The sequence below is a fragment of the Chrysochloris asiatica genome, unplaced genomic scaffold (assembly GCF_000296735.1).
Source record: "Chrysochloris asiatica unplaced genomic scaffold, ChrAsi1.0 scaffold00028, whole genome shotgun sequence".
Classification (NCBI taxonomy): domain Eukaryota; kingdom Metazoa; phylum Chordata; class Mammalia; order Afrosoricida; family Chrysochloridae; genus Chrysochloris; species Chrysochloris asiatica.
Genome location: NW_006408546.1, coordinates 18,889,398 through 18,911,771, shown reverse-complemented (window position 1 = coordinate 18,911,771; position 22,374 = coordinate 18,889,398). Strand labels below are relative to the sequence as shown.

Below are 22,374 nucleotides of genomic sequence, written 5' to 3'. Positions count from 1 at the left end.
CCTAAAAAAAAAAATGTTGCCTGTTCTTACTCTCAGCAATTCCTTTTTGATTTGATTGTTGTGATTTATTTAAGACCACATGATTGTGACTGTTCATCTCTCTCTCTCCACAGCCTTCAAAGGGCACGGGGCTTATGGTCAGAGATCCTGCTGAGGTGACGTGCATGGGCTTAAGAATCCTTTCCCTGAGCACCTGCTTTTCATAGAGAGAATAATAACCCAGACCTTGATGTTGTGGCTGGTGGTGGTAAGTGTCATTGAGTTGGTTCTGACTCATAGCAACCTTGTATAGGGCTTCCAAGGAGCAGCTGGTAGGTTCGAATTATTAACCTTGCAGTTAGCAGTCCAGTGCTTATCCTACACCAGGACTCAGATTTCCTTAATTTCTCTTTCTTAGGGAATAAAATAATCACACTACCCACAAAAGGAGCTCTGGTAGCATAGTAGTTACGTGTCAGGCTGCTAACCTCAAGGTCAGCAGTTTGAAACTACCAGCTGTACTATAGGAGAAAGTTGAGGCTTTCTGCTTCAGCCTTAGAAACCCTATTCAGGGTCATTATGAATCAGAACTGACTCCACAGCATACCACCACCTCGACTACCACCCACACAGAGCATATCTGAGGTATGCTTGGATGTTTAGAACTCACACAATGAATAGCAGCCTCTGTCTGGTATTTCCTCTGTGTCTGACATCAGTTCTTTGTGGAAGGGAGGTTTTCAGCAGCATTTTCCCACTCTGTCAAATCCCCAAGGGATAAGTGAGAGCAATGCTTCCTTAACCAGAAGAATTGGGGCTGGCTGTAGGGATGCTTGTCAACATCCAGGAAAATGAACCAGCTTCCTTGACAAACCATGCTGGTTAAATCTGAGTCAACTGCTGGATGACCATGCTCCCTGAGCCTCATGCAGCCACTCTGTGACTGTGGGAAGACACTGTGATTGCTCTATCCATTTAGATGGCCACAGTCCCTGAGCATTCACCATTTGCAGGACCTGAGATAGGTGTCAAGTGACCTACAGAGAATAAAGCTTACGTCATCCCTGTGGTCTGAGAGCTGGCTTCCTGGGAAAGGCAACTATGAAATGAAAACACACAAGAATGAAGATATGGTTATGAACTGGATTAGGAAGCTGGAGGAATGATGCTGGTGACAAAAGAACAACAACTAGTGAGAAAAATTGGGGAGTCAAATGGGTAGTGGCATGGTACATACGCTGTTGCTCTTGGGAACCACTAAGTTGATTCCAACTCATGGGGAATCCATGTGATTGAGTAGAATTGTCCCACAGGGTTTCCTATACTGTAGTCTTGTAGTTGCAGATTGCCAGGTCTTTTTCCCAAGGAGCCACGGTGGGTTCAAACTTACAACCTTTGGGTTAGCAGGTGAGTGCTTAACTATATTGTTGTTGTTGTCAGGTGCCATTGAATCAGAACCGACTCATAGTGACCCCATGCACAGCAGAATGAAACAATGTCCAGTCCTGGGCCAACCTCACTACCGTTGCCACACTTGAGTTCATCAATGATGCCACCTGGCCAATCCATCTTGTTGGGGGTCTTCCTCTTTTTCTCTGACCCTCCATTTTACCAAGCATGATATCCTTCTCCAGCGACTGTTTCCTCTGGACAATATGTCCAAAGTATGAGAGACGAAGCTTAGCCATCTTGGCCTCCAACGAGCACTCTGGCTGCACTTCTTCCAAAACAGATCTATTGGTTCTTTTGGCAGTCCATGGCACTTTTAGTATTCTCCTCCAACACCACAATTCAAAGGCATCAATTCTTCTATGATCTTCCTTACTCACTGTCCAGCTTTCACATGCATATGAGGTTATTGAAAATACCATGGCTTGGGTCAGGCACACCTTAGTCCTCAAGCTGACATCTCTGCTCTTCAACACTTTAAAAAGTTCCTGTGCAGCAGATTTGCCTAATGCAATACGTCATCTGATCTCTTGACTGCTGCTTCCGTGAATGTTGATAGTTGATCCAAGAAGAATGAAATCCTTGACAACTTCATTCTTTTCTCCATTGATAAGAACGTTGTTTATTGGTCCAGTGGTGAGGATTTTTGTTTTCTTGACATTGAGATGCAATCCATACTGAAGGCTGCGCTCTTTGATCTTCATCAGTAAATGTTTCAAGTCCTTTTCACTTTCAGCAAGTAAGGTTGTATCATCTGCATACTGCAGGTTGTTAATGAGTCTTCCTCTAATCCTGATGCCACGTTTTTCTTCATAGAACCCAGCTTCTGGTATTATTTGCTGAGCATACAGGCTTAACTATAACACCACTAAAATGTCAGGGTAAAGACATTCTCTTGTGGAATAGAAAGGGAGCCAGATCACTGAGAGAGGAGTCAGTGGCACAAGAAAAGTTTGGGAGATATATTCAGATGCATCATGCCTTCTGATTCAAGACTTTATAGTTTGACCCCAAAAGTGTATCCTGAAGGCCTCTGTTTCCAAGTATCCAGTTCGCCATATGGCAAAAGTGGCCACCAAGAAGTTGTCTCAAACTGGCAAACTCTGATTATTTAATTTAGCAAACTTCGACAAATTACTGGGGATACTAAGCTGAAAAGCTTGGGATGGCCCTGCCAGCATGTCCTGCCTGGACGTTCTGAACTATGGGGCCAGAATCAAAGTATCAAGCCTAGAAGGCTCAGGCAGAGACTCTCCCCTGAGTGACTATGGGGGAGTATATGGAAGTTTCTACTGTGCTTCTCAGAGGACAAATCCACCATAAGCACAATAAGTCACACCAGACTTCAGACTATACGCTCTACATGTTGTTGCTGTTGTTAAGTGCTGTGGAGTTGGTTCCAACTCACAGCGACCCAATGGAGGGTTTCCGAGGAGCAGCTGCTGGGTCTGAATTGCTGACTTTGTGGTTCAAATACATAACTTCATTTAGATCTTGCCTTAGGACCAGTGTAGTGGTGGTGGTTATGTGCCCGAGTCAGTGCTAACTCATGGCAAGTCTGTATAGGGTTCCCAAGGCTGTAAATCTTTATAGGAGCAGAAAGCCTTGTCTTTCTCCTGCTGAGTGATTGGTAGATTTGAACTGCTGATCTTGCAGCTCGTAGCACAGGTCATAGTCTACGAGGGCTCCTGACCTTAGGAATAAGGTGCCTTTTTTTAACTCCCATTTTACAGAGGAGATGACTGAGGTTTGAAGGGGTCATGTGACTACCAGGTCACATACTCAATGGGCAGTGGACTTTGGCCTTAGAAAACAAACAAGAAGCAGACCCACTGTATGCCTCACACTGAGGTGGGCACGTTCATTCTTCTCTTCAGCTGCTCAAGTCTACCTTGTCCCCGTGTGGGGAGTCATGGGGAATGAAGAGGAAGAGAATGCAGAAACTGGCCTGGACTCTGTGAGACAAGCAGGAGTTCCAGCTCACATCAGAGCACAGAGTATGTTTGTTACATGAAAAAGAGTTTATATATGAGAGAGAGGGCCACACAGGACAAATCAGTGGACTCAGAGACATGGGAGTATGGGACACCGAGAAGGGCTTGGGTATGCAGGAAATGCCTTCCAGAGTTTGCTCAAAGTGCTTCAATAGATCCCAGGCCTCTAACCAAGTGGTCTCAAGAGGGAATCTTTGTCAAAACTTAGAGAAGTTTCAGAATTAAAAAACAAAAACTTAAATATGTCAATAAGAGGGCTATAAATAAACTTGTTATTATTTCATTGCTCTGTGTGGCGCCTTGAGGAGGCTAATCTGCCAAGCATTCCAATTTACACCTGGCTGGACAAGTCTCCATCACACATGGAAGCCTCGTTTGCTCTTCTCAGGAAGCAGGACCGTGCACTGTAGGGGCCCACAACAGGGATGGATTTTGATGGGGTTAACCTAGCTCTGTGACAGACAAGCATAAAACATTCTGACCGCCCCTCACAAATGCTCTGGCTCTCTTCAAAATCTGCCATTGGCATAGCTTGCTCAGTGGTCACTTCTCCAGACCACTGCACAGGTGGGGTCATTCTATAGGCACGAGCTCGAACCCATTGAATCCGTCCCCACTCACAGTGACCCTGATTAAGACTCCCTAGGCAGTCAATCTTTATGGGAGCAGGCAATCTCATCTTTCTCCCGCTGTTGGCTGGGGCGGGGTTTGAACTGCTGACTGTATCATTAGTAGTCCAGTTCTTATCTTACAGCACCACCAGAGTTCACACCTATACAAACAATTGATGGCTTTTAGCCCAACAAGTCTCCCCCTGTAGGGGCTGAATTCCACCATCTGTGTTCCATTTCTATGGGCTCAGCATCACCCATGCTGGTTTTAACTGGTTTCATTTAAATTTTTAACTTGATGTTCAGTAGATAAAATTCAGAAATACAAAAAGGCAAAACTGAATGATAATCCTACTTCTGGGAGGCAGTGGGCATTAACTTTTAGGCAGGTTTATTTCCAAACTTCTTTCAATGAACATTTTCTTAAGCAATTGAGCTAACACTTCGTGTACAATTCTGTATCTTATACCTTTTAGCTCTTGTTATAAGAATACTTCTCTCAGCTTTATTGAAGATTCCTTGTAAACATACTTGTAATAATATTCCATTTAATGGACATGGAAAACATCTTTAGCCTATATCCAAATGGCGAAAATGCTGATTGTCTCTAATTTCTTAGAGCCATAAATAGCATTGGGATTAATATATGAATATACAAAAATATACATATTTTTGAACCTCAAGGTCGGTGGTTCAAACCTACTAGGAGCTCCTTGGACACCCTTTGCAGAGCTGCTATGAGTAGCCGTCGAGTTGGCTCTGACTCATAGTGACCCCGTATAGGGTTTCCAAGGAGCTGCGAGTGAGTTTGAATCGTTGACCTTGTGGTTCAAATCAACCTTACGGTTGAGTGCTTTATCTGTAATGCCACATAAGGATGCCTCACACACACACACACACACACACACACACACACACACACACACACACACATTAGTTCTGATTCACAGGGATCCTGTATAGTGTTTCTGAGGAGCAGCTGGTGGGTTTGAACTGCTGACCTTGTGATTGGCAGTCCAATGCTGATCCTACAGTGTCATACCAGGATGTGTGTATGTATAATTTAGTTGGTATCATTGAGAAAAGGATGATAAATTCCTGGAAGTAGAAATACTAAGCCAAAGAACATGAGCATTTTACAGTTCTTGCTGTATCCTGCTATTCTATTTTTGAAAATCCGCCATTCCTTCCCTTCCCTACTGGCACACATTGCATCACCAACGCTCCACTGATCTGCTGGGCACCACCCATTTCTGGGGTGGAAGCTGGAATCACCAGAATGGTTGAGGACCTGGCCTGAATTACCCTCCGATTACTCACAAGTCACAGCCAGTGAGCTACTCTGAAGAGTGCCCATCCCCCTGGGTTCTCCCCACTTCCTTGAAGCCTCCACAGTCACCAGGAAGGAACACTACCCATTCCCGACCCTCCCCCACCCGTGCTCAATCCCCTATTGGCACTCTGGGAGCACATCTCTCTCAAGGTCCAAGGAGCACCTCTTTGCTTTTTGGTACCTGGGACTGTGAGCAGAGAAGCAGACTCCTACCAGCTAAAGGAAATGGCCTTGGATCTTGTTGGCAGATACTCACCCTTGCCTCTTCATTGCCCCAGAATGTGGGGACCCTTTGAAGGTTTCACTTAACACCTCTCCCACCACACAGCAGAAGTAGAATGGAGTCAAATGTGCATGCAGAGGTAGTCCAGTGGCTAGGTTCATGTCAATAGCCAACAACAACAGCTGAAGACTTCAGACCTCAAACACATTTCAAGGCGGAGCAGGCAATGGTTTTTACAGCACAATGATGGCAGTAGGAAGAGAGGGAGGAAAAATTAAAGAATCTCTAACAGCACTTACTCATCAAACACTGGCACAGTTAATCCAACATTAGCACATTTAATCCTGGCTACTTAAGGTCAGCAGTTCAAAACTACCAGCTGTTCCATGGGAGAAAGATGAGGCTTTCTGCTCCCATAAAGATTTGCGGCCTCAGAAACTCTGTACAGGGTCGCTATGAGTTGGAACCGACTCCATGGTACTTAACAACAGCAACTCTCATGAAAGACAGTTATTTTTACCATGTTTTAGAGAAAACATGAATTGGAGTTCAGAGAGGGTAAATAAGTAATCTAAAGTCCCACGCCCAGTAAGAGGCAGTCAGGCTTCAGACTCAGTCTGTCTAAATCTTATGTACTTGTTCTTTTTGGGTGCCTGTCTCTAAAGAAACCCTTCCTTCTGGATCTCAAATATACCCCAAAGCCACATTCTGATGGACAATAGGAACCCAATGCCAGTGAGGAAGCCAAGATCACAGGTCTCTGTCAGACAGATACAGTATCCCCAACAATAAATAAACAAATCAAGCTCACTGCATTTCCAACCCTCTTTCCTGGTTCTGTAGAACACCTTAGTTACTGGAAGGGATCCCTGAGTCAGGAAGGTCACGATCACTGGCTTTATGCAGCCTGTGTACTGGCACATAATTGAAATGTGAAGATATTAATTCCCTTTCTAAGCACTGGAATGCTAACCACAGGGTCAGCGGTTCCAACCCATCAGTTGTTGGTGGGAGAAAGATGAAGCTGTCTGCTACTGTGAAGGTTTGCAGTCTTGGAAATCCTATACAGGGTCACTATGAGTCAGAATTAACTTGATGGCCGTAGGCTTGGGTTTTTTTGGTACTACATTAAGGCCAGGTGGCTTTACAGTTAATCCACTCAATATTTACTGAGCACCTCCTATATGCCACCTAGAGTAGGTGCCAAATGAAATATTTTGGTTTTGTTTTTTAAAACTATCTACTTCTTTCTTTCTAAAAGGAGATTCTTATATCCAAAAAAAGAAAAAGAGTAAAAATAGCAAACCTAACAGGGTATCATCTATAAGTAGAAGAAAGAGGAATATGAGAACAATTTCAGCCAGAATATGTTCCTTTCCTTAATCTAGCTTGGCAGGGACATGACTCGCACCTATTTTAAGATCTCACTGAGATGTACTGGTAGAAGAACTAACTATTCCAAATATAGCTTTTGGACTTTTTATTATTCCTTCTTACTATGAGTCTTACTAAAACGATGGCTGTTTTCAATTAAACCTAGATACTTCTCTATTGTTGATATGTGTGCCAAATGTCCTGTGATTATGCAGGCAACCAAAACATTGCATTCAGAAATACCTCCTCAAGGAGATTACATAGAATGTGATACAAAGGAACGATTTTATACCAGCATTTAAAAGCAAGATCCAAGTAGGGTTTTTATTCTTTAGGATGAGGACTTGAAATTTAGTCCATTCTCTATTGGCTCAGTCAACTAAATATTTTAGTGTTATAAGACGTAAAGTGATGATGAAGAAAGAAGAGGAATCTTAAGGGGGAGATTGTGATGCTTCAGCACAATCGTCTGGAAAGAAAAAGGCGTGTAACCTCGCTTTCTTCCCTCTTCACCATCTTTGTCTGGGGAACCTGCCTACCACAACTTAGGAGCATCTTTGCAGACTGCTTACCAATCCACTGATGGGGTGACAGTTGAAAGTTGAGTCCAGCTGACTGCTAAATCAGACTCCCTTTCCTGGGCATTTGCAACTGGTTGAAGTAACTGAGTTGGTTAGATGGTAGCAGATTCTGCATTGTTACGTATGCAGACTTGAGGTTGGTGGTTAGATTGAGCCTTGGAAAAATAGACTTTAACTGTTTGAATAAAGTACATGAAGCAAAAGAGCAGAAAGGAACAAGAGACGCCTGAGTGAGCGACAGATGGAGAAGGTAGTTGTTTATGATAACACTGCATTTCTAATGAAGTCTGAAATCCTTAGTGTAATTTGTTTCTTTGATATTTGCCAGTATCTTTCCAATAAACCGTCACTGCATAGAGTCAGTATGAGTGGCTTGTTGTTTATTGCAACTCAAGATATACTTTCTAAGATATGTGATTGGTTCACTTAAAACTCTGGCTCAGAATTGCCATTTTGTAATTAAAGAGCATAAAAGACAATAACGCGACAGTATGCTATCAACAAAAAGATGAATCAAGGCAAAAGTCATTTAAAACAACATAAAAAGCAAATAACAAGGCTAAAATAAAAATGAGCAAGATAAAAATAAAGGCAAAAATAAAAATTGAACATGATGAGAGAACTAGATAAAATATAAGCCATGGATAAAAACAAAAGTGAGATAAAAGAAATCATTAAATTGTAAGACGGCTGAGAACAATTAAAGTACAAGAAACAAAACAGCAAAATGAATACTGAGAGAACATAATCTACAAACTATAAAACTAGAATAATCAGGCAATAAAACAAAACGGTTAGAATGACAGACCCCATTAGGCCACAGGGTAAATGACAAAGACTTGGGTCTCTAAGAGCAAAGACTGTCAGGGGCTTTGCACCAGAGTTAGTAACCAGTGACGCATACGCCTTCCACAACCATCTTGCCACATTGAGGGGTCCAATATGTCAAAGAGAAAAACATTGATCCCTTCCCTTTGAGTGCTCTTCCTCAATCTGTGCCTTCTCCCCATCCCAGACTCTTTAATGTACCAGAATGAAAGCTTGATGATCACTGTAGTACAAACTGACCACATCATCTGAACCCTTGCACCCCCTCAACTACATTCTGTGAACACAGCTGTGCTCACATATGCAGACCAGTGTAGAGTGTAAGTATCACATTGGCTCCTGAATGCAGAAGGGGAGAGTCAGTCTAGGAAAATTATCAGCATCCATTTCTGCAATATTAACAGAGCTTTTGAGTAAAACTTTGAATTAGGGAATAGCTGTCTGCAACCAGTTGCTTTCCTTCTCGCAGCCCAAAGAGCTGAAAAGGGTTTGATGACCAATATTGAAATATATTATGATACAAGACAATGCTAAGAACTATTGAGAAACTCTCAAGAGAGTTAAATAGAAGTGATAGCTATGAAATTTTACTACAGATTCCTCTTCTTTGTGGTAGGGTCATTTGGATTTTCTATTTCTTCTTGTATCAGTTTGATACATTGGATTTTTAGAAATGTGTTCATGCCATTTGATTTTTCAATTTTTTTCAGTTACTTATGATACCATCTTGATATCATTTAACATTTGATAATCTCTTTTCATTCCTGTTATAGATTATATCTTTTCTCTTTTTACTTGATCATTTTTAGTATAAGTCCACCAATTATTAGTGTTTTCAAGTAATCAGCAAACACAAAGAAAATAAATTAATGAGGTATCAAGCAGATATACAATGAAGAGGATCGTTGCAGATATACAATGAAGAGGATCATTAGGGCAAGAAACCCTACACATTTTTAGTTACCTATAAATATCAGTGAATAAAACACAAGAGGAAATCTACCTAAAACAAGAGTGTTTAGTAGTAGGTCCTATCAGAGGTTACTTTGCCTAGATAAACCAAGTAGCAAGATGTAGGACTTGGTAGTATTTATACAGACTGAAAGGGGGAGGCAGAAAGGAGTGAAAGCTATAAAACAGACAGACTGGTTAATTTAGTTTTGTCATTGGATGAAAAGTCATGGACTTAAAGAGTATGTAAGAACCAGATCCTAAAGGATTATGAAAACCATGGGGAAGTGTTTGGGACACATGGGAAGACATGAGTGGACAGCTATTAAAGGTGTCTGGTGGATGGAGACCCTGTCTTGTAGGAGGGCCTCTCTGCAAGGAATCAGAGGGGATAGGGACTAGAACTGGAAGCTATCTAGAAGACCCTGGTGATTATCCAGGTTATGAGGAGACAGCCCACAGCAAGAAGCCTGCAGAGAAGCTGGAGAGGCCAGATAAGGAGGAGAAGAGCAGAGAACATCTCCAAGGGCCCCCATCATGGAGGGCTCCAGAAAGTTCTGGCAGATGTGAACTGACCATTTTAGCAAGAAGCCACTTTGCTCTGACCCCTTTCCCTCCTGCTGATTGTGAAGACAGATTCCACCTTGCTCTTCAAAGACTCTATTATGCCTTCCAAACTTTCCAACTGTCAAGAGTCTCACATGTGCTGGTGTATGTAGGTCAGAGTGATTGTTCCTCTGTTCTGAAATAGAGCTCTCTCCATCCTGAGCTAAACTTATAGATTGCTGGTGCCCTGAACACTTAGCTCCTTCCCCTCATGGTGGCCGCCACACTCTGACTGGGCAGCCTGAACCAAGTGAGGAGTGAGAGGTTTGTTCTGACCTTTTGATCTTTGATTGTCCAACTCCATGTGACAGACAGGATACTACAGAGCAGTGCTCAGAATGGACCTTTTGTGGGAGTGCAGTGAAGCAGAAATCTCATCATTTTCTATTTGAAAATGGAACTGTCAAGACATGGCACGTTTCCATGCCTGGTGGTCACCCAAAGAGCAACAGGGGAAGGAGGTCATGTTTTCTTGATGGCTGAGCTCTGCTTTTTCCAATACCAGGAACAAGAGTCCTTAAAGTCCCCATGTGTCAATGTTGAAATAGTATTATGATGGTATTAGCTGGAGTTATGTTCTGCAATTCTTAGTGAATGTTACACACAGTTCCTTTAATGACCACATATATTTGAAAATTGCTGGCTTTAAAAACAAACAGGTTTCTTGCCTGCAAACTTTGTAAAGCTTTTACTATGCTAAATGCATTGTTGACTTCCAAGATGAGTATTTCTAAGACTTGTCCTGGCAACCTCTGTTTTGCACAGCTTTTTATGAAACCAGAGTTTCACAAGGAACCTTTTGGGAAGACATTTAAATGGCATTAATGGAGCCTACTGTATTCTGAGGTCTGTGTTCAGACACACCTCTCCCTGACTTGCTTCCAGAACAGAATCTTGTTGATGCAGGGGTTCAGCTGCATCACAGTTGGTCACTAAATCACCGATAAGTATTGTTGTTGTTGTTAAGAGCCGTCAAATCGGTTCCAACTTATAGCAACTCTGTATAGGGTTTCTGAGGAGTAGCTGGTGAGTTTGAACCACTGACCTTGTGGTTCAGACTGACTTTGAAGTCCACAGCACCACAGCAGGACTAAAATATGTAGTCAAGGACTTCCCCATGATGCTCCAACTTGCTCTTTACTCTTTTGTTCCCCACGTGCCCCAATGTCACTCCAAACATAACTAACAAAATTTGTTCTCAGAAAAAAAAAAGGTAAATAATTCACACTAAAGTGTAAATGGCTGATGACTGCTCACTGGTTATGTATCCATACACGCATCCTTTTATTCATTCATGTAGTCATTCAAAAACATTCAGCGCTGATTGTATGAGGTTCTGGGATGAAGGCAATCCTACCTTCAAGAACACCTCCACACAAGGGGAAAAGCAAAGAAGTATGGAAACAGACAATTAAGTGCCTAAAGCAATATGCTGAAGAGGAGACAAACACCAGGTGTTCTGGGAGCAGATAAAGGACAACTCACCCAGACAGAAAGAATGCATTCAGAGAGAATTCCAGAAGGTGATACCTGACACAGGTGGGGCAAAGGTGCTCCAGCAAAACAAAGAACATGAGCAAAATTGTGGGAAAAACAAGGTGTTGTCTCTTAGGAGAACTGTGTACAGCCCAGGATGAATGACTAGAGGAGAGAATGGACATGAGGTCAATAAGGAGACAGAGGTTGGATCAGGACGTTCTTATGGGCTGTGGAATTCATCCTGGAAACAGGCATGGGAATAAATGTGGAATTTTAGGTAGAGCGGCCCTATATTGAGATCCTTTAGTTTTTCCTGTTCTAGGTTTAGGACATCCCAACATGTTGTATACTCCAAATTCATCCTAGGCCCTTGAAGTTACCCCTGCTCCACCCAGATCCTCCTACTACAAACTCCTTCCCAAACAGGAGTTACAAGGCTGCTCTCTCCAGCCACCTAAGACCAATGTGACACATCAATGAGTTCAACATCTATCTAGAAAGGGAAAGATGAACATTGTAGTGGGTCCTAGGGTCAGGCTCAGACAGTATGCGGAATTACTGGCAGCACTACTGTTCCATGGGAAACTCTGTGAGGCTGCATATTTGTGGAACAGATGCTACTTGGCTGTTGCATCCTAACTGATTTGGTGAAGAAACCCTGAAATTAACGAACAAGTAGCCCTAGGCAAGCCCTGTCATCTCTCTGAGTAGATGCAATTTCTCAGCTAAAAATACAAATACAACTTCCCTCTCAGAGTATCTTTAGGAAAGTTTACATGCAGTGGAGAACAGTGAGGCTCTAGTCTACACCTAGTCCGGGACTCAACATGCCTGGGCCATGGAGCTGGTTTCTATAAGGGGTCTAGGGTCTCAGTGAGAGCCAGGGTTGAAGAGGAATGTGGGATGAACTCTATAAGCTATAAGGTCATTGGAGATATTCTGGGAAATGCAAAACTTTGCCTGGTATGAGGCCTGTATCATGCCAATGTGGTTTACAGCTGACATATGGCATACTATTCGCACTGGGTCCCCATTTACATAAAAAATTGGTGGCTCTGGGGAAACTTGGTTATATATAAGAATGTCTGGCACTTGGCAGGTATTTAGTATATGCTAGCCCATTGTCTCCAACCCCTTGCCCGCTCCCCAGTTCTCTGAAACCCAGCTGAATATGTCTTTCCTTAGTTCTCTTTAGATTCTAGCAACAGCCTTTTCATAGCCTTGTCTTCCAGGCCCACATGCTCCTTACCATCAAAGAGGAACATAAATGCCACAAGTGGTCTTGAGCTCCTTTGCATCCCAAAGTCCTCTCAGCTCCCTACCTCCAGAGTACCTGCCAGGACTCCTGAAGTCATGCCTCACCGGGCTGCATTTATCCATTAGCAGTCTCAGTGTCAGGGGAATTGCCAGTGAAAAATGTCACCTCAGAGAAGTGAGAAAATTCCTGCAGAAAGTGTTTGCTAGAAAGACAGCAAAAGGTGTTGTTTTCACTTAGCAGGTGTTTAAATTTTTATTAAACACAAACTATGTGGAAACCACAGACTTTCAGGCAGGTGTTTGATAGGTGGGATCACCATATTTCCCCACCTAAGTGGCTAGAAGTAAGGTGTGTGTATGCATGTGTGTCCTAGAATTCTTATAGAGGAAACAAAGTAAGCTCCTGAGTCCAGCATGGCCCCTGCTGGGAGCTGGGCATTTCATCAATGAAATGTACATTTGTTCTCTGAAGGCCCTAATGGCCCTCTTTTTCAGATGTGTGAATTTCCTACTTAAGACTGACTCCAGACTGTCTAAAGTGAGAGCACGCTGAGTAAATGCTTCTCACAGGTCAGCACAGTGGTATTGGGGACTCCTTCTTCAAAACTGACATAACCACCATCTACTAGGACTGCAATGGACCTCTTGTGCGGCACTGGACTTCAAACCACAAGGTCAGCAGTTCAAATCCACCAGCTGCTCCTCAGAAATGCTATACAGGGTCACAATGATTTGGAATTGACTCGATGGCACTTAACAACAACTAGAACTGTAAAGTAGGGTCATAAGCTTTCCGTGATAATCTACTCTCTCTTTTCCTTCCTGTCTTTACTTTCGTCTTCTTTCTTCCTTCCTTTTTCCTTCTCTCCCTACTGTGGTGGTGGTGATAGTTGTTTGCCTTCTAGTCAGTTTTTACTTGTAGAGACCATGGATAGAGTTCCCGAGGGTGTAAATCTTTATTGTTGATGTTAAGTGTCCTCGAGTCAGTTTTGGCCCATGGCGACCCTGGATATGGTTTCTGAGGAGTGAATGATGAGTTAAAACTGTCAACCTTGCGGTGGGGAGTTTACCCTATAGCACCACACCGGGAGCAGAAAGACTCATCTTTCTTCAGCATAGTGGCTGGTAGATTTGAAGAGCTGATCTGGTGGTTGACAGTCCAACTCGTAATCCACTTTGCAATGAGGGCTCCTTCTCCCTACTGTAGAACATGAACTATGAAAGCTTTTTGCCTGTAAATGATTCTAGCTTAGCATGTGGCAGTGTAGAATCAGCACTGGACTGCTGTTTAAAGCACAAGATCTGCAGTTCAAACCTACCATCTGCTCCTCAGAAACCTTATACAGGGTCGCTATGAGTTGGAACCGACTTGAAAGCACTTAACAACAACAAGAAGCAGAGTTAAATCCATCTTATACCTAGGTTTAAGTGTTCAGATGCCAATTTTTCAAGAGTATCTCATGCACCTTTGACACTTGAGTTGCCAGAGTTATAAAAAGTATATTTAAAAGGGGGTTTGGGGTCACTTCCCCAGCCAGCCCTCACAGAATTATTCCTGGATACATCTCTTTATGGTTGCTTGGCCATGCTCTGAGAGGCTCAGAGACTGTAAGCAGTAGTCCCCTCCCTGCTTTTCCATAGGCTTGGTATGTCTATGTGACACATTGCTGTTGTCCATCAGTCATGGTGGTGGGAGGACATTCCTTTTTTCTCTGTGCCTATAAAAGGTCACCACTTCTGGAAACTTATAGTGTCTATGATCTCCTTCACCCGGGTGATCTGTTTGTCTTTGTCTTGTGTTTACTCTTGTTTAAGACTAAATAAAGAGTCTGTCTATTACTTACATATTTGAGGATGGGGTCTCTTTTTCTCCCCTACAAAAGCCCTCCCATCTATTTATCCATCCATCCACTGATCCATCTATTCAATCATAAATATGTGGGGGCTAAAGAGTTCATAGGAAATGGAATGAGATGATAACTAAATTTTTCTACACACTTTTTGAAGCCCCATCTCATTTACTGAACGTCCACCATATGCCAGGCACTATATACATATGCTGGGAATACGAGCTCTGGTAGCATAGTGGTTACAAGTCAGGTTAAGTTCAAGGCCAGCAGTTGGAAACTGCCAGCCATTCTGTGGGAGAAAGATGAGACTCTCTGCTCCCATAAAGATTTATAGCCTTGGAAACCCTGTGTGAGATCCACAGCACACAACCACCACCACCACCATGCTGGGTAAAAGATATAAAGTAAGCAAAAGCCATCTTGGTTTTATGCTCCGAGGAGGAAGGCAGAGTTACTAAACTTTAGAGTCCAAGACTTCATTTTAATCATGTGACCTGTTCACCTACAGGCCCAAGTGTTTCTCAACCTTGGCTGCATCACTGAGTCCTGTTGACAACAGGCCTTATCTGAGAGCAATCCAATCAAAATTTTCTATAGGAGGAGTTCAGACTGTGCACTCTCACACAAAACCAGGGCCAAGACTCTTGTTCTAGACCGTTGCCAGGCTCTTTCAGACCATTGGTTCATACGTCTTCTTACCTGTAAGCCACCTTGGCTAGTGCCCATGAATGACAGAGGGTATTTCTGGACAAGAAATACAAGATAACCCTTCTTGAAGGGAAAACTCTTAGACTGAGGACACAATCCCATAACTTCATGGGAGTAACCCTTATTAATTCCCAGGATAGAGGTGTGATAGGTAGTGCACACCTGTAAGGCAAACTAATCCCCATAAATTACTTGCAGGAGGCCTACTGTCTGCTCTGCACTGTGTTATACATGACAAGCGTTACGTGCCTGTCTATAGACATGATCCTCCACAATCTGTGGTTAGGGACTTCAATGCCTGGTAGAAGCCTAGGTAACAAATGGAGGGGAGCAAGCTGAGTGAAGGTCCACCAGTGATGGGGAGTGCTGTGACAAAAGGAGTGTAAATGCCAGGGCCAAAGTGAACCCAAACCAAACCACAAGCCACTGAGTTGATTCTGACTTGTGGTAATCCCTTTCACTTTAGAGCAGAGCGATACTCCTTTGGGTTTTCAATGATTGTGGTTTTTCAGAAGCTGACAGCTAGGACTTTCTTCCAAGATGCCTCTGGGTAGAATCAAGCTGCCTACCTTTAGGTTAGTTGTTGTTGTTGTTAAGTGCCGTGGAGTTGGTTCCGACTCATAGTGACCCTGCACAGGGTTTCCGAGGCTGTAAATCCTTACGGGAGCAGAATGCCTCATCTTTCTCCCACGGAACCGCTGGTAGTTTCGAACTGCTGGTCTTGCTGTTCATAGCCGATTCGTAACCACGATGCTGCCAGAGCTCCTTTAGGTTAGTAGCCAAGCACATTAAAATGGTTGGCTATCATTTAGCTCTGAGTGTAGCTAAGTAGAAATTGAAGACCCATATTGTCAGATCTTCAGAAATTTTTATGTGAAATCAGTTGGCTTTAAATGTTTAAAGACAATCAATTAAATATATGTGGGAATACAAAGAGTTATGTCAACTGACCAGCTTCCATTTCCATATCTTGAAGGACAGCAAGCACATTGTCTAAACAGGGCTCCAGGTATAGGCCTTCTGTGATGGGTCACCCCTGCTGTCTTCAGCTGTTTAATTAGGGATATTAGAAACAGGAAAGCTGTGAGGCTAGGGTCTGTCTCCTGCCTGCTGGGAAGTGCAAATGTGAAGCTCACCAAGACACAAGCACATGAAAATCTCTCTCATAGATTCAGAATTCGCTTATAAGGGCTGCTGATGAGTTTTATAGCAGATAGTTTAAAAAAAAAAAGTAAGCTACAACAGAAGTGCCTAAAATCAAATAGATGGTTTTGCTAATTATTCTTCCTCAGCTAAGTAAGCAGTCTTAGGTGTTGCCAGGTAATGGTAGACACAACCAGGCATGAAGTTCATTCATTTGTTTAAAATCCACTGTTGGATCGCTGTTTGAGGTGGGCCCTGTGATCCAGAGAGTGTATGCAGACCCTGCCCTCAAGGAGTCCACCTAATACTAAGGGACAAGAATAAACGGGTCAGTTAGAATGACTCCCTCACCTCCATTATGTGCTGGGAGTGAGGGAAGCCAACCCTGACTGTATAGGAAGGTTTTAAATATCTCTTATTATCTGCTTCCCAAATTGCTTTCACCGTAAAGCTTATCCAGAGCACTGTGAAAAAAACCAATGAGTGATGAAGCCATAAAAATAATTCTTAAGTTTCCTCATCAAGTGAATAGCAGGCAGTGGGAGCTCTGGAGAAAGATGGAGGGTATGGAGGGTGGAGGCAGAGCTTACAAATGGGATGTGTGCTGAGCACTGGCATGGCTGCTTTGTGAACCCTACAGATCAACCTGGGGACCATAATACAAAGGTGAGAAAGGACCAGTTGTGACTTAAGTGCAATTTTGAAACAGCGGAAAAGATGAGAATTTCTAGAGGGGCTCACTTCAGGCTAAAGACAGTCTGCTCCTACAGCTCTGATGTACCAGGTCCTCCCCATGCTTCTCCATATACTGTCTCCTCCAGCCAGGATGACCTCATCCTTCTCCTGATTTATCCACATACTTGAGCCTCTGCTTAGTCCTCTGCATGTTTCCCAAAGCTCTGACCTCTGAGGTCAGCCGTAGTTCCAGGGAACTTTCTCTCTGGAAACTCTTGCACACATGCATTTATTGACACTCTGCCATGCACCAGGAGCTTTACCTTGACACTATGTACTTTAACCTGCATCACAACCCTGCACAGAGGTCTCTATTACAGATGAGGAACCAGAGTCAAAGAATTGCAGCACTACACATAGGACAACACAGCACAGCTACACGAGGTAGATTAGGAATCTGACTGCATATTCTCATTCTTCCACTCCTTCTGGACAATCCCCATCCAATGGGACTATGGCTCTGAGAGAGAGACACCAGGAAAATAATGAGGGTTGTGGATCAGGAAACTATCCCAGGTGAGGTAACAGCTGACCTAGGTCTGAAAGGAAGAATAGGGGTGTGTTCAAACAAAGGGGATGCCAGTGGGTATGGGGTGAGATATTAGGAAGAGGAGAAAGTCCTTTTTGAATAGGACACTTCTTTCAGCATTCCTTCAGGAACAAATACACTACATACAGAAAAATCTAGATTTACTTTAGGCCATTTTAAAGAATTCATTCTTTTCCCCTGGATACTTGTTCTTTTACTATATTTTAAATAATGCTATAAATAGAGCCACTATTCACCAAGTGGAGTCCTGGTGTGGCACTGTGGGTTAATGTACCAGCCTGCAAAGCTGTTTGAACTGCAAGGTTGGCGGTTCAAGCTCACCAGTTGCTCCTCGGAAACCCTATACAGGGTTGCTATGGGTCAAAACTGATTCGACGGCACTTTACAACAACATTCACCAAGTGGAGTCCTGGTGAGGCACTATGGGCTAAGCACTCAACCTCAAGGTCGGTTTTGAAACGCAAGGTCAGCGGTTCAAACTCACTGACTGCTCCTCGGGTGGCTATGAGTTGGAATCGAATCAGTGGCACTTAACAAGAACAAATTCTCCAAGTGTTTTGATCCAGAAATCTGAGAAGTTTCCTAGGTTCTTCGTTTTCCCTCAGCCCTCACACCTCACATAATTAATCACTTGACCGCCTATTTCCCTCATTATCACCCCTGCATCTTGGCCTCTCCTCGTTGCTCATCAGGAGTATTATAGAAACCTCCTAACTGGTGCCCTGACTGTTCTGTAGTCTATCCTATAGCCAGAACACCAACATGATGATGCCACCCAGGGCTTAATGTCCTTTGGTGCTTAACATTTGTCTATGAATAAACCCTGACCTTTTAGTACAAAAATCTTTCATCATCAGGTCCCTGTCGACTTCTCCAGTCCCTGTCTACTTCACCCATCAGTCCTGAACAGAATGCCTTGCAGGATCCAAGCCTAGATGGGGCTTTTTCACACGTGGTGGGTCTCTCTGTGCCTTTCAATGCATCCAATCCCTCCTCCTCGAAGAGTCAGAGTCCCAGCAGGTAACACAAATGGGTAAGAACACTACTTACGAAGGTGAAGTCACTTTAGGCATTGGATATTAGAAAGGAAAATATGTAAGTCCAAATCAAGAAATTAAAACTTCTACTGTTTTTGTTAAGTATCTCAAAGTCTGTTCCTACTCATAGCGATCTTACATAGGGTTTCTGAAGAGCTGCTGGTGGGTTTGAACTGCCAACTTTGTTGCTAGCAGTCCAGTGCTCATCCTACAACGCCACACCAGGATCCTTGGTAGTAGTCAAATCACTCTGGGGCTGATTTCAGGCTCCAGGTGGTTAGGGCCACACTATCAGTAACCTACTGTTTTTGCAGGAGAGATGAAGGAAGTGGACTGAAAGCTGCTGCCCACACACAATATTCTCTTCCATTCCCCCATAAGGCCCCTCCAGCATGAATCACGACCAGTGTCTTCTAGGCAGGTGGAGCGGGAGGGGGAATACTGTGTCCTACCCACCCTGTGGGTCAGGTTGGCTGGGGAAAGTATGTGTGCATGACTTTGTGACAGGAGTTAAGGAGCATGACAGGCCCCCACAGCAATGACGCTGTAACCCATGCCTAGATCAGCTTGACTTTCTCCAGGACATAGAGAGGGAGCCCTTCTGGCTCAGTGAGTGTCTTCCTACTTTTGAGAATCATTAGGCAAAGGCATCCTAGGAGTGGTCCCCCAGGAGACAGGAGGGTGACCATGGTATCCAGTTATACCTCATATCTCTCCAGAAGGGTCCAGGCTCTTGGTAGCTTTGTGAATCCTACAAGAGGGGGCAGTTGTTTTCAATGTGCAGCACTCTCTTCCTCCATGGCACCAGGCCTATACCAGAGGCTTGGCATATTGCAGGCACTCAGTGAATCCAGAGTGAACTCACAGAACACTGGTGATAGGAAGCCAGCATCCCAGGGATCTGAGTTTAGAAACCTAATTCTAGCACCAAGGAGTCCAGGTAGTAAAATGGTTAAGTTATCGGCTACTAACCAAAAGTTTGACAGTTCAAACCCAACAGCACTGCCATGGAAGAAAAAAAGTTGGGGATCTGCTCCCATAAAGATTGCAACCCAGGAAACCCTACAGGGCAGTTGTACTCTCTTACATGGTATTGCTATGTGCTAGAATTGACTGGACAATACACAGCAGGGAAAGTCCCAGCAATAGAGGTAAATAGAGGTAACAACTTCCCTTGCCTTCGTCACCTCTATTTCCCCCCCAAAAACTTATTATAATAATGATTGCACTAGTTCTGCTGTCCTTCCTAGACTGTGTTAAGGAGACAGGAGACAACATGTGGAGGCACAATTAAATAATGAGACTATTTGTGTGTTGTTCCATTGCTGAAACTGCACTTCTTGGTTATACAGTGCTTCCATTGAAGAATTTCTTTGAAATGAGAATATATTCCCATTTCAAGCATCCCCATATTTGCATCAATGCCAAATTGGTCTTCCCAATTTCTGGGAAGCAGAGTTATTTATTCATGGATTTATTTATGAAGGTGTTTATTAATCTCCTCCCTGAGGTAATATAGCCTGTAAGAATTTGCTCATGGTCCCTACTTCAACACATGCAGAGGGTTCCCTGATCTCCTGCTGGGTCACATTCAGGTCTTAGCAGTCATGTGATCTCCTCCAAAAAGCCTTCTCCAGTTCTCCCCAGGTTTGGATTACGTGATCTCTCAATATCCTGGGATCCCCCAGCACTGTAGTATGTAATAATACTTGCTGGTTTTCTTGTTTGTCTCTCCTTATTCATTACTATGCCCTCAGTCTGTGCTTTGTATCCAAAGCAGAGCCTGGCCCACTTTGTACACTCAATCAACAGTCATTGAATAAATGAACACACTTCACTTGGGTTGAAATATAGCATCCCAGAAAGATTCCTTGAGTATGTTTGTGGTCAAGTTGGACTCTCATCCCTAGCCCAAGAAAGCTACTGATCTGCTTACTGCCTCTATAGATTTGTTCTTTGGGGAGATTTCATAGAAACAAATTATATAATATATAATTTATGCAACTGGCTTATTTTACTTGGCATATGTTTTGGCAATTAATCTATATCATACCATGTATTACTATTACATTCCTTTGTGTTGTTGAGTGATACTCCATTATATGGCCATAACATATTTTATTTATCCATTTAACAGTTGATGGATATTTGTGACTGTTTGCACATTTATGTTATTATGATTAATGATGACACGAACATTCACATATGAGTCTGTGTGTAGATAATGTTTGCATGTCTCCAAGAACTGGGTCATAATGGATCCCTGAACCACCACTTGTTAGCTTGCATGTTGCTGTCATGCTGAAAGCTATGCCATCAATATTTTAAATACCCACAGAGCCACCCATGGTAGACAGGTTTCAATGGAGATTGCAGACTAATGCAGGCTATTAAGAAGGAGAGGTAGTCTATTTCTGCATGTTTAGTCACTTAAAAACCTTATCAGTAGCAGAAGAACATTGTCAGATATGGTGGCAGAATGTAAGCCCCTCAGTTGGAAGGCACTCAAAATAAGACAGGGGAAGAGCTGCCTCTGAGAGGTATGACCCTGAAAACCTTACAAATAGCAGAACTTAGTCTGATACAGTGCCAGAAGATGAGCCCCTCAGATTGGGAGGCACTCAAAATACAACTGGGGAAGAGCTGCCTCCTCAAAGGAGAGGTGACTGTAATCAAATCAATGAAGCAAAGCTTCTGTGACCTTCATTTGCTGATTGAGCACAACTCAAAATGAGAAGAAACAACATCAAACATTCATTAGTAATTAGAACATGGAATTTATGAAGTATGAATCTAGGAAAATTGGAAGTTGTCAAAAATTATATGGCATGCATAAAGGTTGGTATCCTAAGCATTAGTGAGCTGAAATAGACTGGTACTGGTCATTTGGAATCAGAAAATCATGTGGTGTACTATGACAAATTGAAAAGGAATGGCACTGCATTTATTGTCAAAAAGGGCATTTTAAGATCTGTCTTAAAGTACAATGTACCTACAAGGAACATATACCTACAAGGAATACCAGTTAATGCCACCATTATTCAAATATACGCACATCAACCACTAATACCAGTGATAATGAAATTGAAGAATTCTACCAACTTCTTCAGCCTTAAATTGATCAAACATGTAATCAAGGTGCATTGATAATTATTGGTGACTGGAATGTGAAAGTTGGAAACAAAAAGAAAGTATCCTTAATTATAAAATATGGCAGTGGTGATAGAAATGATGTTGGGGATAGCATGATAGAATTTTTGCAATACCAATGACTTATTCATTGTGAATACCTTATTTTCAATAATATAAAAAAATGACTATACACATGAACCTCACCAGATGGGATATACAGAAATCAAACTGACTACATCTGTGGGAAGAAAAGTGTAATTTAATATCATCAGCTAAAACTCTGGTAGCGTAGTGGTTACGAATCGGGCTGCGAACCTTAAGGTCAGCGGTTCGAAACTACCAGCTGCTCCGTGGGAGAAAGATGAGGCATTCTACTCCCGTAAAGATTTACACCCTCGGAAACCCTGTGCAGGGTCGCTATGGGTCGGAACCGACTCGACAGCACATAACAACAACAACAAAACAAGCCAGGGGCCTACTGTGGAACAGACCATCAACTGGTTATATGCAAGTTCATGCTGAAGCCGAAGAAATTAAATTAAAACAAGTCCATG

The 22,374-nt window shown here is 42.9% G+C and overlaps 1 protein-coding gene across 1 annotated transcript in view; it reads right to left on the bottom strand.

Annotated features, from left to right (window-relative positions):
• CLSTN2 (calsyntenin 2) overlaps positions 1–22,374 on the bottom strand; it is a 617,054-nt gene that overhangs the window by 298,541 nt on the left and 296,139 nt on the right. The gene's annotated exons all lie outside the window — the stretch shown is intronic.